This window comes from Sinohyriopsis cumingii, chromosome 4, assembly GCF_028554795.1.
Source record: "Sinohyriopsis cumingii isolate HCF-2022 chromosome 4, ASM2855479v2, whole genome shotgun sequence".
Classification (NCBI taxonomy): domain Eukaryota; kingdom Metazoa; phylum Mollusca; class Bivalvia; order Unionida; family Unionidae; genus Sinohyriopsis; species Sinohyriopsis cumingii.
Genome location: NC_142964.1, coordinates 144501350 through 144516097, shown reverse-complemented (window position 1 = coordinate 144516097; position 14748 = coordinate 144501350). Strand labels below are relative to the sequence as shown.

At 33.7% G+C, this 14748-nt stretch overlaps 1 long non-coding RNA gene across 1 annotated transcript; it reads left to right on the top strand.

The window, feature by feature from the left end:
• Nucleotides 1-5056: 5056 nt before the first annotated feature.
• LOC149802254 (uncharacterized) lies at nt 5057-6185 on the top strand. Its single transcript, XR_016420801.1, has 2 exons — nt 5057-5222; nt 5938-6185. It is a non-coding gene; the product is annotated as an uncharacterized LOC149802254 (long non-coding RNA).
• Nucleotides 6186-14748: the final 8563 nt, after the last annotated feature.

The following is a 14748-nucleotide window of genomic DNA, read 5'->3' as shown; positions in this document are numbered from 1 at the left end:
TCTCTCACCACATGTGTTTATTAAAAGACATTTTTCATATCTTGGAGGCCCTCAGTAAACCAAAAAGCTCTCAAAACTTAAAATTTAATTTGGTCTCAATGGCTATTGGTTTTGAGGGGTTTCACTGTTTTAGTTCATGTGAAATTTTGTTGAAGCACAGCACAGAGTGCAAGTTGTCTTCACACTCTCTGCTTTGTAAAGGTACTTTCTGATAGTGAATCTAAAGTCTCAGTAATTGTAGTGAAATCCCTGTCTATACTGAGCTAGGAAAAAGCATTCAACTTTGAAAACACATCAAGCTGACATTTTGAAATTTGTGCCTGAGAAACCAGTAAATATTTGTTGTAAATACTTTTTTATATGGCATTTTCGTTGGAAATGTTAATCTAGCCTTATATTTATTTTTATTTTTGTTTATACCTCCTTTAGGTTAGTGCAAAGGATCTTGTATTATAAGTTTACCTGTGTGATAACTTTATTTTTGATATGTTAGATGCTTCAGGTTTAATTTCATCAAATAAATGTACCTGTACTGGATAAGGGGAGACAACTCCTACAGTAGCTATGATTCTTAATTTGAAGTTTATGTGCCCCAACACATGTGAGAATGTTATGAGTGAGAGTATTACTACCCTGATTTAATTCCTTTTATAATTCCTTCAGTTTTCTGCATTTTCGACAAAATCCAGTGCATTACTTTTATGTTCAGATTCACAGAGACTATCTTACTATCTTGCACGTTAACCCAACCACTCCAGTGCCTTAAGTGGATAGAGCCTTTGCCTCGGATGCAGGAGTTCATGTGTTCAAACCCCAAAAATGTCATACCAAAGACTTATACAATGGTACTAGCAGCTGCCTCGCTTGGTGTTCAGCATTAAGATGTTAGTGTTTGGACTGGTGTCAGGATAATGTGACTGGGTGGGACATGATGCTACATGTTTGTATCATGATGCCCCAGTGCTTGATATCACCTTAAACTGCCACACTGCAGACATTGTAGCCATCACTATAAACTGCCACACTGCAGACGTCGTAGTGATATGATTGAAAATTTGTTAGAGCTACATTAAAAAACCAAATCACACACTTAACCACTAACATTGGCACAACATATCTTTTTTGGAATAAGGGTATAGTACTAAGGTACATACCCTCCCCAACTGAGATGATTCATGATAGAATGCATATAGCATGCACACAAAAAATCTCAACAGCTAAATGTGAAAAGTTAACCAAAAGCCAGTAAAATATGGGATAAGGGTCATAATCTAACTGCTTTTATTGTAAAGATATGGTAATAACAAATTTGTTATCATCTATTGCATAAATCTAGCATGAATGTTGCAGAAGATATGAATATCAAAAGACAAAATTTTACCCAAGTAAGTTCAGTGTAAAATATGGGCCATAATGGCCTACTTTTTTGCAGTCTGAGAGTAGTGTTCATCAGCATGTGTCCCCCACACCAAATTTCATGATTATGGATGTAAATGTATGTATACAGGATGCAGAAATAATATATGTGGTCATGAACTAAATATAGAAACTTTATACAAACAATCATAATGTGAAATGTGGGTCACCAACTTTCCTTTGTAAGAGTGCAATGCTATCAGCGATGTAGTCATCAAATCTGATGATTTTAGCATAAACAGAACTTGAGAATTAAAAGACAAAATTAAATTCAGGTAAGTGAAGCATGAAATATGGATCACAGTGGCCTACTTTTCTGATGAGAATGTATCAAGATTGTCCCCCTCACCAATTTCCATGATTCTGTGTATGTATACAGGGTGCAAAAAACATGTGATTATGAGCTAAATGCAGAAACTTAAGCTAGAAAAATACAAAATGTAGGTCACATTGACTTTATTTTGTTTTAAGTGTGGGTTACTAATAGAAATGCATGCAGTGATGTAGTTTGATGATTTTAGCTCAAACAGAGCTTGGAAAATAAAACACAAATGTTAAATGAAGCATGAAATGTGTATCATTTTTATGGTCTTGAGAATGATGACTTTAAATTGCAGTGACCAGAAAATCCAAAGCTATTGAAAACCCTTAATAATAGTGATTTCACAATATACCAAATCAGCAAGCTTGTGAGTATATATGTATATATAGTTTCACTGAAATAAGAATTCAGAATCAGTGAGTATATGTTATGCTATGCTACAAAGCAGCAGGTATCAATACAAACTCAACAGTGAAACTCCAGTAACCTGGGAACTTTAAATTTTTCCCGACATTTTCATACTGATAATGAAGAATTTTGATGAACAGTCTTAAGAATAAAAACGCTAATTGGTTTCCAGAAATTTTAATTGCAGATATCAAAACATTGCAGTTTAAGCCATATGGATTCATGAAATTGCAGTCTATATTACTCCTAACAGTGTATATTACTCCTAACGGTGTATATTACTCCTAACAGTGTATATAACTCCTAACAGTTGTCCAGATAATAAAAACTTTATTACAAATCCTTTAAAGGGCTGCAACTCTAACAAGCTTCATGGGTAAAACAAAACTGAAAATTTTATTTATTGCTTAAGGAAGGGCGAATATTTCCTCAAATTTGAATAGTTTCTTAACTTTGTCATGTATATTCAGAGTTAGCCTCCTCTTTAAGGGATAGGTGATGTGAATCCTGCTCAAAATGTGTGCCTAGGACCAAGGAAAAAGAATGATTGAGATACAGTGGGACAGTACGTATGTATAGTTTGTATGTATGTGGACACCCAACGTCGGAGGTGGGGGTGGGTGTTCAATATCTTCTATTTTGTAGAGGTTGGCTAAAAGTCAAAAGGTTGACAGATTTTCTGGCATATGAGCAATTTGTCAAATTTGTCTACATTAAAAAAAAATTATTTGACCTTTGTGTTCTGTTGATAGAGAATACATGTTTTACAAATCCAAAGCTATTGTTTTTAGGACTCTGTATGCATTTGGCGTTTAGAGATTGTGATGGGATGTTGTTGTTGTGGGGTTTAACGCCATTTTTCAGCACGATAGGCTATACATGGCGGCCAGTTTTAATGGTGGAGGAAGAACCCGGAAAACCCCGGAAAGAACCACCGACCCACGAGAAGCTACTGGCAAGCTTTCTCACATGCCCACATTGGCTGAATCTTAGACTCGAACCGCCGCAGACAGAGGTGAGATGGCAGTGATCCGTAACAAAGAGCGCTTTAGACCACTCGGCCACTCGGGGCCCCTGTGATGGGATGAGAGAAGTCAAATTGGCATGTAAACAAAATACAATGTACAGTGATTCTTATCTGATGGAGCGGGTTTTAGGGAAGGTTACATTTTATGTAATAGCTCAGAAATTATAAGTTATATTATTAAATATTTTGTGGAGAAAAGAACCTGTTAAGAGTAAAACCTGCCGTAGAAGATGTCTCCATCTAAAGGAAATTTGCCCCCAAAGGACAATATCTCTGGGATTGTTTTGTTGGTATTTATGATCATTTTAAATGCCTTTAAAATTTACATACATCCATAATGGACAAATTTAAGTGGTCTTTTGTGTGTTTATTGTAGGCATGTTATTTTCACAGGAACTAGTACTTCTTTCCATGACATTGATATCAGTAACAATAGATTATATCATTTGTCATTAAAAATGTTGACCAAGGTATCCTGTAATGCATCTGCAAATTTCATCTTAGTCAGTGGGTAATTACCACTGTATGACACTGCTTTTACTCTTTCATCTGACCCATGAGGTAATTACCACTACTAAATTGCATTTACTCTCTTGTCTGACCCATGGGGTAATCACCACTACTAAACTGCTTTTACTCTTTCATTTGACACTCGGGGTAATTACAACAACTAAACTGCTTTAACTCTTTCATCTAAGCCATGGGGTAATTACCACTACTAAACTGTTTTTACTCCTTCCTTTGACACATGTGGTAATTACCACTACTAAACTCTTTTACTTTCATCTGACCCATGGGGTAATAACCATTACTAAACTGCTTTTACTTTTTCATCTGACCCATGGGGTAATTACCACCACTAAATGGCTTTTGCTCTTTCCTCTGACCCATGGGGTAATTACCACTACTAAACTGCTTTTACTCTTTCATCTGACCCATGGGGAAAATAACTATACCCAACAGTTTCATGACTGAGGATGTTGGTACAATAGTATGCTGTCCCAGAAGAAGGTTACACAACCCAATTTCTTGATGCTATATATGGATAAACAAAAGAAAATAATTTAAGCAACATTTATTTAGAGAAAGACAAAACTTTATCATAACCAGAAATAGATTAGATTTTTTAATACTGAAAATTAATACATTAATGTTCCTGGAATCCTGATGTTATTCAGCCCTTCTGAAGAAGAAGAAAAAGCTGACAATAATAGACTGCAAAAAAGCAATTTAAAGCCACAAAGTCCTATAATAGAAGGTTGTTAAAAAAAAGTATACTCTATATAATCATTTATAAGTTTGAATCCAACTGCAAATTGCACAGACCCAGATCTGCAATTGTGAAATGTGCTGACAGATCAGGGTCTATACAGTTTGTTGGGAGTAATGGCTAGAACAGTATATACCCTGATCTGCCAGTGCATTATTAAATGGCAGATCAGGAATTATATTGCTTGCAGTTGGACTTGACTTACAAATTAGTATACGTGGTATAGTATTTTGACAATTGTAATTCACTATGTCAACATATCTCTGGAAGTTTATTTTTTGGTTGTCTTAATTTTAAGCTAATGGATTCATGCTGTATCTAATCAGTAAATAAATGAACGATGAATTTGATTTAATATTTAAGCATTTACATTTTCACAGAATTTTGAAATGACAGAATCATTCAGGTTTAGGTCTTGTATTTCTTTTTTGCTTGCCTTCAAGAAGTACAAAATCTGCAATGTCATCCAAGTTTAATCATCTTTTTTTGTAAAATTCCTGTTGAACTGTTTACTTACCAAGAAAAATTAAACCTAATAGACCATTCTTAATGAGATCCTCATGAATATTAATGTATCGCGAAAACGAGGCTACGGTAGGCAGACTGAGAAAAAAATATGGCCTCTTACTGTACATCGAGTAACGATCTGAGCTGTTTGCCAGATATTTCTTTTACATTCGTTGAGAATTTCATCACGGGTGTCTCCAGCAGTTCAGGGAATGAACAGATGACAAAAGGATTCAAGTATTACAGTGAGGGATATGTCCATTCTCTTAAAGGTAAGTTGATTTACGTCCTATCTTGAGTGTACTTTTTCTCTACTGCACACAAAACACAAGTTAACGATATAGAAATGAAACTATTTAAAGCATATTTTTTTTCTGAGTAGGTCTGATTTAGATGTACAGCTGTCAGTCAGTACTGTGGTCAAAACACGCGGTCAAAATAAAACATTTACAAAACGTGCATAGTGACACAAACTGCCCTTTTAACCAACCACGCCCCCTTCCTCACCAATAGAGACTTTGTGGTGCGCTTTAAATAGTTTTGGGTACATACCTTGCATTTTAACATGTATCAAAAGTACACAACCTGACATTTTTATATTTACCCACAAAACAGCAGGATTATTTGTTCAAAGCTGTTTTATATCCATTCATATATATATATATATATATATATATATATATATATATATATATATATATATATATATATATATATTTTCAAAGAGCATCCTGCCCCCAAATACACAAATTGGTCCCTTATTTATGTGAACTTCTTCATTGTTCATTGATTATAATTATTATTAGTTTTGTGGTGTTGGTAGATGGATGAATTTTAACACCCAGTATGTAACTGCACACATTAGATCAAGTAAACATAATAGGGAATAATCGTGTCTAAACAATATAACATTTTGTCATTTTATGTATGGGATATTATGTTAATCTGTTTATTAAACTGAGTTTCTCTTTTATTTTCATTTTATAGAGATGGAAATGAATGCCTTGTCAAGGGACGGTGTTTTAGATCACAAAAGAAGAACGAGTCACCACATGTCGTTGAGGTAAACCTGTCATTTTCATTCATATTTATATTATAAATTATTAAAATTATATTCAACATGCACAGATATTTTTAATATTTCAACACTTAAAATATTATCGAAATTCACATCTTGCATAAATGCTGTCTACGATACAGTTTGGCCATATCATATTTCTTCAAATAAACTTTCCAGGGCTGTCTATTTTCCTAAATTAAGATTGCTTTTGGAATACAAAATGAGTATGCTGTAAAGAAAAGAAGAAAAGAAAATTATCCGATTTGTATCCTTTTTAAAAGAAATTTCAACAACAAAAATTTATAAAACCTGCTTAAGAAATCAAGGAAAATAATTTGTATTGCATAAATGACACCCCAGTGTGTAGGAACATTTTATTTGAATAAGAAACAAAACCACCTTTTAAATTATTGCGATTTATGATTTTGGTTTGTTTTTATATAAAAAAAATAACTTTTTTCTTCTAGAGAATGAATGACAATGTCAATCTGTACCCAAGTGGCATAATTGTGAGCCCATTTTGTCATTGGCTTGCTGCAACTCCTGATCGTAAAGTCTACAACCCCAACATGACCCCCCCCTTATGGTTTGTTGGAGATTAAATGTCCAGTTGCAGACACTTTACTATCTCTGAAGTACCTTGCGGTCTCTAATGATGCCTTGAAATTGAAGACAAACCACAACTACTACTACCAAGTTCAAATGCAGTTGGCAGTTACAGGACTGGAATGGTGTGATTTTTTTGTGTGGTTGGAAAATGACTTTCATGTTGAGACTATTCTGTTTGACGGAATTTTGGCAAGCTGTCAAGGACAAGCTTGATCTCTTCTGTTATAGATTCTACCTCAATTAGTACGTTCTCCTGTTTGTATATATGCATATGAATGTTTTGTAAGATATATTAAAATGAATTTTCTACGCCTTTACATTATTAAATCATTCTGACAACTCCAAGCAAAATGGCTGCAAGTCATTTGCCAATGTGGACTTTGTTGCATTGCTTTTAAAATCTACTTACATAAATTGTCAATTTTAAATTCAGCGTAGCTGGTTTTGCTTACTATATATGTATATAGGCCTGAACAGTCACCCATAGATACATTATAGAATTGTGTATCATTTTCACATGAACCCTTTGAATAATTGTGTGTGTGTGTATATATATATATATATATCGACATACACACATCTTACCAAAGGTATTTGCATGAAATTCAAGATGTCATTGAAATATTACACGATGTTACTAAAGGTGTTTTAAAAAAACTTGTATATTACTGAAATGTTAATAAAATGAACAAGATTCACACATCTAAAAGGTATTTGCATGACAAGATGCCAATGAAATGTGGCATGATTTTAAGGTCTAAAAATAAACTACTGAAATGTCAATAAAATGAACCTTATGTGGTACTTTCATAATGTCTCAGTATCTTTGTTTTCATTCACAAGTTCTACATGATACTTCCATGTCACAAAATGCTATTTCTTTTGTTTAATTAGTGGTCATTTGAACAAAGTCAGTACATTTGCTACTGTCCACAACTGATTTATTGACCCAGAAATTGTCAAAGGCACCACAGACTGTAATAACTTTGTATTCTTTCACCCTCTTAATGTATCTTTACACATGTATCCTCAGGCTTGCAATTTTTTGATTGGTTTCCACCTGGGAAGCTGTGAACTACCCATAACTACACCGAAAGTGCGGTGTTGCAATGGAAACACCAGTACCTTCTAAAACTTTATGTAAAACAAAACCTTTATCTGCCATGATTTGGTCCCCTGGTTCTAACAAACCTATAAGCCCTGACAGCTTTGTGATCTCCACATCACTCATGCATCCAGAGTACAAGGAAGACACGTGATTGCACCGTGTGGGGCTATCCCTACCAAACCTTTTCAGGTGTTGTGAGTTTTGTAGTTTGAATAAGTCTTTGATGCAAGCACTAGAGATGAGGGTCTTTCTGTAAATATTTCTGTGCAGTCAATAATAATTCTAGTTCCTGGGTAGGACAGTTGAAAATCGAGAGGCATATTTGCTTGAACCTGCTCACGACTTGGTAAGAAATACAAATAATTTGTCCACATGATTATTTTCCGACTTACAGAATACCTGTGAATATTAAATCGAACAGACATATCTTCAATCGGAAATCCACATCTCAATCTACACAAAAACATGAAAAGTTCATCCACTGGGTCCATTGCCTTTTGCCGTCCCCTGATGTTGATGTCATTCCCTGTGCTGTAATATAAGCTCTTCATTCTAATTGCAGTAGGTTTGGTGCTATTGAAGAAGGTTATAAAAACCTCATATGTGGGAAAACCAGTGTAAAATTCTATCATTTCATCATCATCTGTAAATCTGTTCAATCCAAATTTCTCCATGTTTATTTTTGTTTATTCAAATCTTGCAGTTGCCTTTCCTTCTCTTCCAATTCTGTTACTGCTTTCCTCAGTCTCTTCTCCAGCTCTGTAATTTTACTTTTGCATGCTATATGCAACTCACAGGATCTGAAGAAGATAAAATAATAATGTAGCTTTTCATCAACATTTGTTAACTATAATGGAGACAAAAAAATATAACTAGTAAAGTTACCAGCTTCACTATAATTTAAAATTATACAAGAGTTTTAACAGAGGCTGCTTTCCACTGATTGTCTGCTCTCTCTCTCTCTCTCTCATACACATAAACACACTGTGTCATGCACACACACACCATGCACACACCATGAAATAAATGTGTAAAACAAAAGTTACAAAGCTATGGTTTGATTAAATATCAGTGCCATCTGGAGGAGAACAGCAAGCAAAAAAAGCCCCACATAAATCAGGTCTTTTCAGAGTAAATAAGAGAAATTATGCAGTGATGTTTTATCAACAGCTTCATTAATTCTTATCCACTCTCTCTCTCTCTCTCGTAATTTCATTCAACTTGTACTCTCATCATTTTCATTGTACTGGTGCTATCTCTCTTCTCTATCGTGGTCATTTACATTCTACTTGTTTTTTTAACGAGGTAATAACTTTACTTTTTCTGTACTTACTACTCCTACGCAAAATTCATAATTTCTTACAAAAATGCGCTGCTTGGAGGTACGCCCAGTTTTCGATGACCCCGTTATGTGGAATGGGACTAGGGGTAACATTTTTAGAAACCTGTCATTATAAAACACACATACATACAATCATTTACTTCATCGACAGAATCTATTTTGCGTTTGGAATTCTTATTCTTACATCATTCAGTTGCAAGAAAATATAAACACACCAACAATCATCCAGTTTTCTTACCTTAAAATTCAGCCCCTCATCACGACGTATTGCAACAATCCATTTTCTACGAAGCTCCATCTTCTTCACTGATGGGATATGGTGGAAGCTTAAATCTATGTGAATTCTAGCATTCCCATTGCACAACGGAGCACAACAATAATTGTCACGATTTTTTCTGTTGCCGGTATCAACTGTTGCAGCCATGGTTGCGATGTAAAATGAAGCTGGTGCCTATATTAGCCTCGTTTTGGATTCGCTGACCCAGGGTCACATGAATATATGAATACATTCTAAGAATGGTCTATAGTGATAATATTTGCCTCATTGTTTTTCCAACCTACATCAAACTATTTCAGAATCCAAAGCTTATATCATTAAGACCTCAGGTGAGTTCAGTAATGAGTGAGATCTATATATACCAGGTGATTCTACATATGTCTGACGGAGTTGTTACCACTCTGGAGGCCCTTTTTCTGTTGGGATTTGGATCAAACTTAGAATGTATACTTATATCATTAAAATCATAGACAGGTTTCAAAGAGTGAGATTCACACATATTAATGAAGTGATCTTGCACCTGATTAGCTAGCCTTGTTACCAAGCTGGAAGCCATATTTATGATATGATTCTGTTCAAACTTGGAATGTAAACTTATATGTAAGGTCTCAAGCGAGTTCAGTAATGAGCGAGAGTCATGTGTTAGATGAGGTGAGTCTACATCGGTTTGATCTACCTTGTTATGACTCTGGAGGCCATGTTTTTTTATGTGACTGGGGTCAAACAGAATATATACCTTTATCATTAAAATCACGGACAGGTTTTGAAGAAATTCACACATATTTAATGAGGGCATCTGTCATCACCATTCTGGAAATTATATTTCTAATCTGATTTTGATAAAACTTGATATAGATCATTGAGACCTTGGATTACAATAAAGCTCGAGATCTGCACATATTAATGAAGTAATCTTGCATCTGATTGACTGACTTGTGACCATTCTTGTGGACAGAGTTTTTATTTGCATTTTAATAAAACTATATGTCATCAAGCACTTTGATGATTTCGATAAGGAGTGCATTCCATCTAAACTGACAGGGTGAGCGTGCATAATCTGGATTCTATTTTGATCAAACTTAGAATATGGATCTATAGAATTAATATTTAGCACATGCATACAAATCTTGCTCCTGATTAGGTAGCTGTGTCACCAGGCTGCAGGCCATATTTGTGATCTGATTCTGTTCAAACATGGAATGAAAGTTTATATGTAAGATCATGGCGAGTTCGATAATGAGAGCCATGTATTAGATGAGGTAATTCTAAATCGGTTTGACAGAGCTTGTTAGCACTCTGGAGGCCATATTTCTGGTGTGATTTGGATCAGACTTAGAGTATATTACTCTTTATGATTAGGATCATGGACAGATTTCGATAATGAGTGAGATTCACACATACTAAGAAGGTGATCTTGCATCTGATTGAGCTTTTTACCATTCTGGAAATCATATTTCTGATCTGATGATAAAACTTAAAACATGGATTTGGATCAAGACCTCAGACTGGTGCAATAAAGCGGTGGATCTGCACATATTAAAGAGGTAATCTTGCATCTGATTGACTTATTACCTCTTTTGGGGATGGAGTTGTTATTGGATTTTAATCAAACTCGGAATGTATGCTCATGCCATCAAGCTCTTGGATCATTTCAGTAAAGAGTGTGTTCCACATTTAGTAATGAGGTTAGCTTGCTTCGGATTGGCCAACCATGTTACCACTCTGGATATTGTACTTTGGATCTTATTTTGATCAAACTTGGAATGTATCATCAAAATTTTGAACAAATTCAATAATGAGCGATTGGTCATGCTTCTTGCCCCTCTGGAAGCTACATCTCTGACCAATTTTGATCCGACTTGATGTGCTTATATCCACAAGATCTTGGACAGTTTCTGTTATAAAGGAGATCCATGCATGTTAATGATGTAATCTTGCATTTGATAGGCTGACCTATTTACTATGATAGAAGCATTATTTGTTAATGGAATATGAACAAACTTGAAATGTATGCTTATATCATATCATGGACAATTTCAATAGAGCATGATCCATGCTAATTAATGAGGTGATTTTTCCGAAGACTTTCTCTGCTTCTTACCAATTAAGGATACCATTTCTTACCCAATTTTAATCAAACTTGGTCAATAGAGTAATATCAACCTGTTGGATATTTTAATTACAAGCAAATCATAGGTACATTGATGAGGTGATATTGCATCTGATTGGCCAAGGCTTTATTGGTCACTCTAGAAGACTATTTCTTGAATAGTTTTTTTTTATCAAACCAGGTAATAGCGCTAGTATTAACCAGATCTTGGTGGAGTATGAATATGAGTGAAATTCATGTATTCTATGTGGTTTTGTATCTAATTGACTGAGCCTGTCAACAGTCTAGAAAATACATTTCTGATCAGATTTTGACAAGACTTGTTAAGTAGCCTTTTTTTAATCAAGATGGTGGATGCAGAAATTGCTCTAGCTCAGAAAATCAGTGGGGTCTTTTGATGGACCATTTTCCTGTACAAAGTAATAGAAAATGAAGAAAGACAATGCCCATTTTAAATGTATGGGCTCACCAAGAATATTGAGCGGAGAATCTCTTAATATTGCTCTTGGAGGAAAATAAATATTTTCAATCTGTCATGTTGGGGGTCTATTAAGAAACAGGTTTAACTCTATACTGACTTTTCTAGCAAACTGATGCTGACCCATCCCAGGTATGTCCCTGTGGACAAGTTGATTATGAGCAAATACAGACACATATGATGTGATCACGCATCTGATTGGCTAAACTTGTTATCACTCTGGAGACCAAATTCCAATAGGATTTTGCTGCAACTTAGACTTACATTAGCAAGTTCTGAAAAGAGTGAGATCTGCACATATTAATGAGATACATCTGCAATGCATCTGTTGCTTTAAAAAATATTATCTAGTTAAATTTGAAAAAGAAACATAACACAGCTCTTTGGTAATGATTTTTATTTTGTCTAAATCTACTTCTATATTATATTACTCTCATAGATGTATACCGATACACAATCAATTTAGCAGCAGGTAAAAAAAAAAAAAGAAAATTCATTCAATGTATACACTTGGAGATGTTTGGATGATAAAATGAATCTAATGATGACTCTACAAAATAATTATGTAACAAAACTTGTATAAAGCAAACACCAACAGATACTTGCTAAAATGACATTATATAATAACTAGACATTTAAAAGATAAAATGACTAACAAACAACATCATATATAAAATCTTAAATAGGTTAATAATGATAATAGTGTATATTTTTCACAACATCAAATTCAACATTTGACAATAATTTTTATTTTTTTTCAAGAAGAAAAGCTCACATCAAGTTGCAGAACATTAAAACATCTATCATAAATGCTCCAGATTTGTTCTCATGTCTATAAATGAAATGTAATGAAAATGATGCAGTGAATTAAGACGGTTATTGCAGAATTGAAAACTGATGTCATGAATAGCCTCGTTACAATTTCTTTATAAAGACAAGGGCCTCATTGGTTAAGGATGACGTACCGTATTAGTTTTCTCACAGTGCTTGGGCCACTAATATTATATCCCAATATATTTGGTTATATGATTCTGACCAAATGTGGTCGTTTTATAAATATAAAAAACAAATACAAATATAAAATCTGCATTTTTTTATGTTTTGTTGAACCTGCTACACATCTAATATCTACAGAATGGTGATATAGCATTGTCACAATATCTTTCTGTACATCTGTCCATCAATTCTGTGCAAGCATATAACGGATTTGTTCAGAGCACCATCAACTATTACCAAGATTTCAATGACATTCATCACAGAACTGATAGGAAATTTGTGGATGTTCATCTGGAAATATAACATCATTCTTTATAAACTAAACATTAAAGAGTGTATGTAAACTGGCATTACACTCCATTTCTGTTTTTTCTTCTTCTCATATTTATATCATTTGCTTACCCTAGTCAAAACAATTTATCCACCTGGGATATCAACCAACATACCTGCTACAAACAAAGAATTACTTTATTTTGAAATGTAAAGTCTCATTTAGTTTCATCAAACAAGTTTTGCAGGAAGCCTTCTTTAGAAAGGAATACAAACAGCAAATATTCTCCCTGATAATTCCTGAAATGAGGAAAAATTACTTCAAGAAAAGAGAATCCTCAAAGAACGTGAACTTTAATTCTGGTTTACTAACATGTATACTTTGGTTTTCTTGCAAAATTATGTTCTAATTTCTTTTTAAAAACATACATTCTTGACTGCCAATCTAACAACTTGACTAATCATGTAAAAGACATGAAGAGGAAAGGTTTCAGTCTTTAGATGTATTTTGATCAGGTAAGGAAAACTTGTGCATAGTGATTTCTTCTTTAAAAGAAGGTAAATGTGTAGAGGGTGCAAGACTAAACAGGATGGCCAAAAGTTAGCAGTACTACCAAACTTCCATTTTACATATAACTTAGTCACTTTCAAGACCAACCCTTTACTAACAAGGTCTTACAATCACTTTCAAGGCCAAAATTTTACTAATAAGACCATTTTGTTACTTTCAATACCAACCCTTTATTATACTGCCTTTTTGTCACCACCGCTATACTAATAAGGTCTTTTAGTCACTTTCAACACCAACACTATACTAATAAGGTCTTTTAGTCACTTCCAACACTAACGCTATACTAATAAGACCTTTTAGTACAGACCAATCAGTTCTTAATCTGTTTTGCTCATCTCAAAAGACAGAAAATGTGGTTACAGTGTAATGGCTCATTACAAAAGGACAAAATTTTCAACAGACACTGATATCATTAATTCCATTAAAATAAAATGTTGTGTAGGTACGTCAAATCTTGTGGTTATACACAACTATTCACAAGTAAACATGCACACAAAAATCTATGTACATAAATGTCTATATGATTTTGTAGATCACAAAGAGTTTTTGACAAATGCTAAACATATTTACAAGCTATATAATTTATATAAACTTCATTGACAACTTGTAGACATATTTTATTTTATTTATTGGTTTCTTGATTTTGTATAGACCTTTGAGAATGTGTTGAGATTGCCTCTAAAAGGTGATGAAGAAAAAATGTATAAAAAAATCTGGCAAAATTTTGGATGATGTGTTCAACAATATTTACAATACATAACAGATGAAATACACTGCATCTATATAACGTTATATTTCAATGACTGCTAATGTGTTCATGTTTTGGTAAAAACAGTATCCAATTCAAACAATTATGGTATTGTTAAAACAGAAGTCCAAGAAAATGGTAAACGAGATTTCAATATATATATATATATATATATATATATATATATATATATATATATATATATATATATATATATATATATATATAT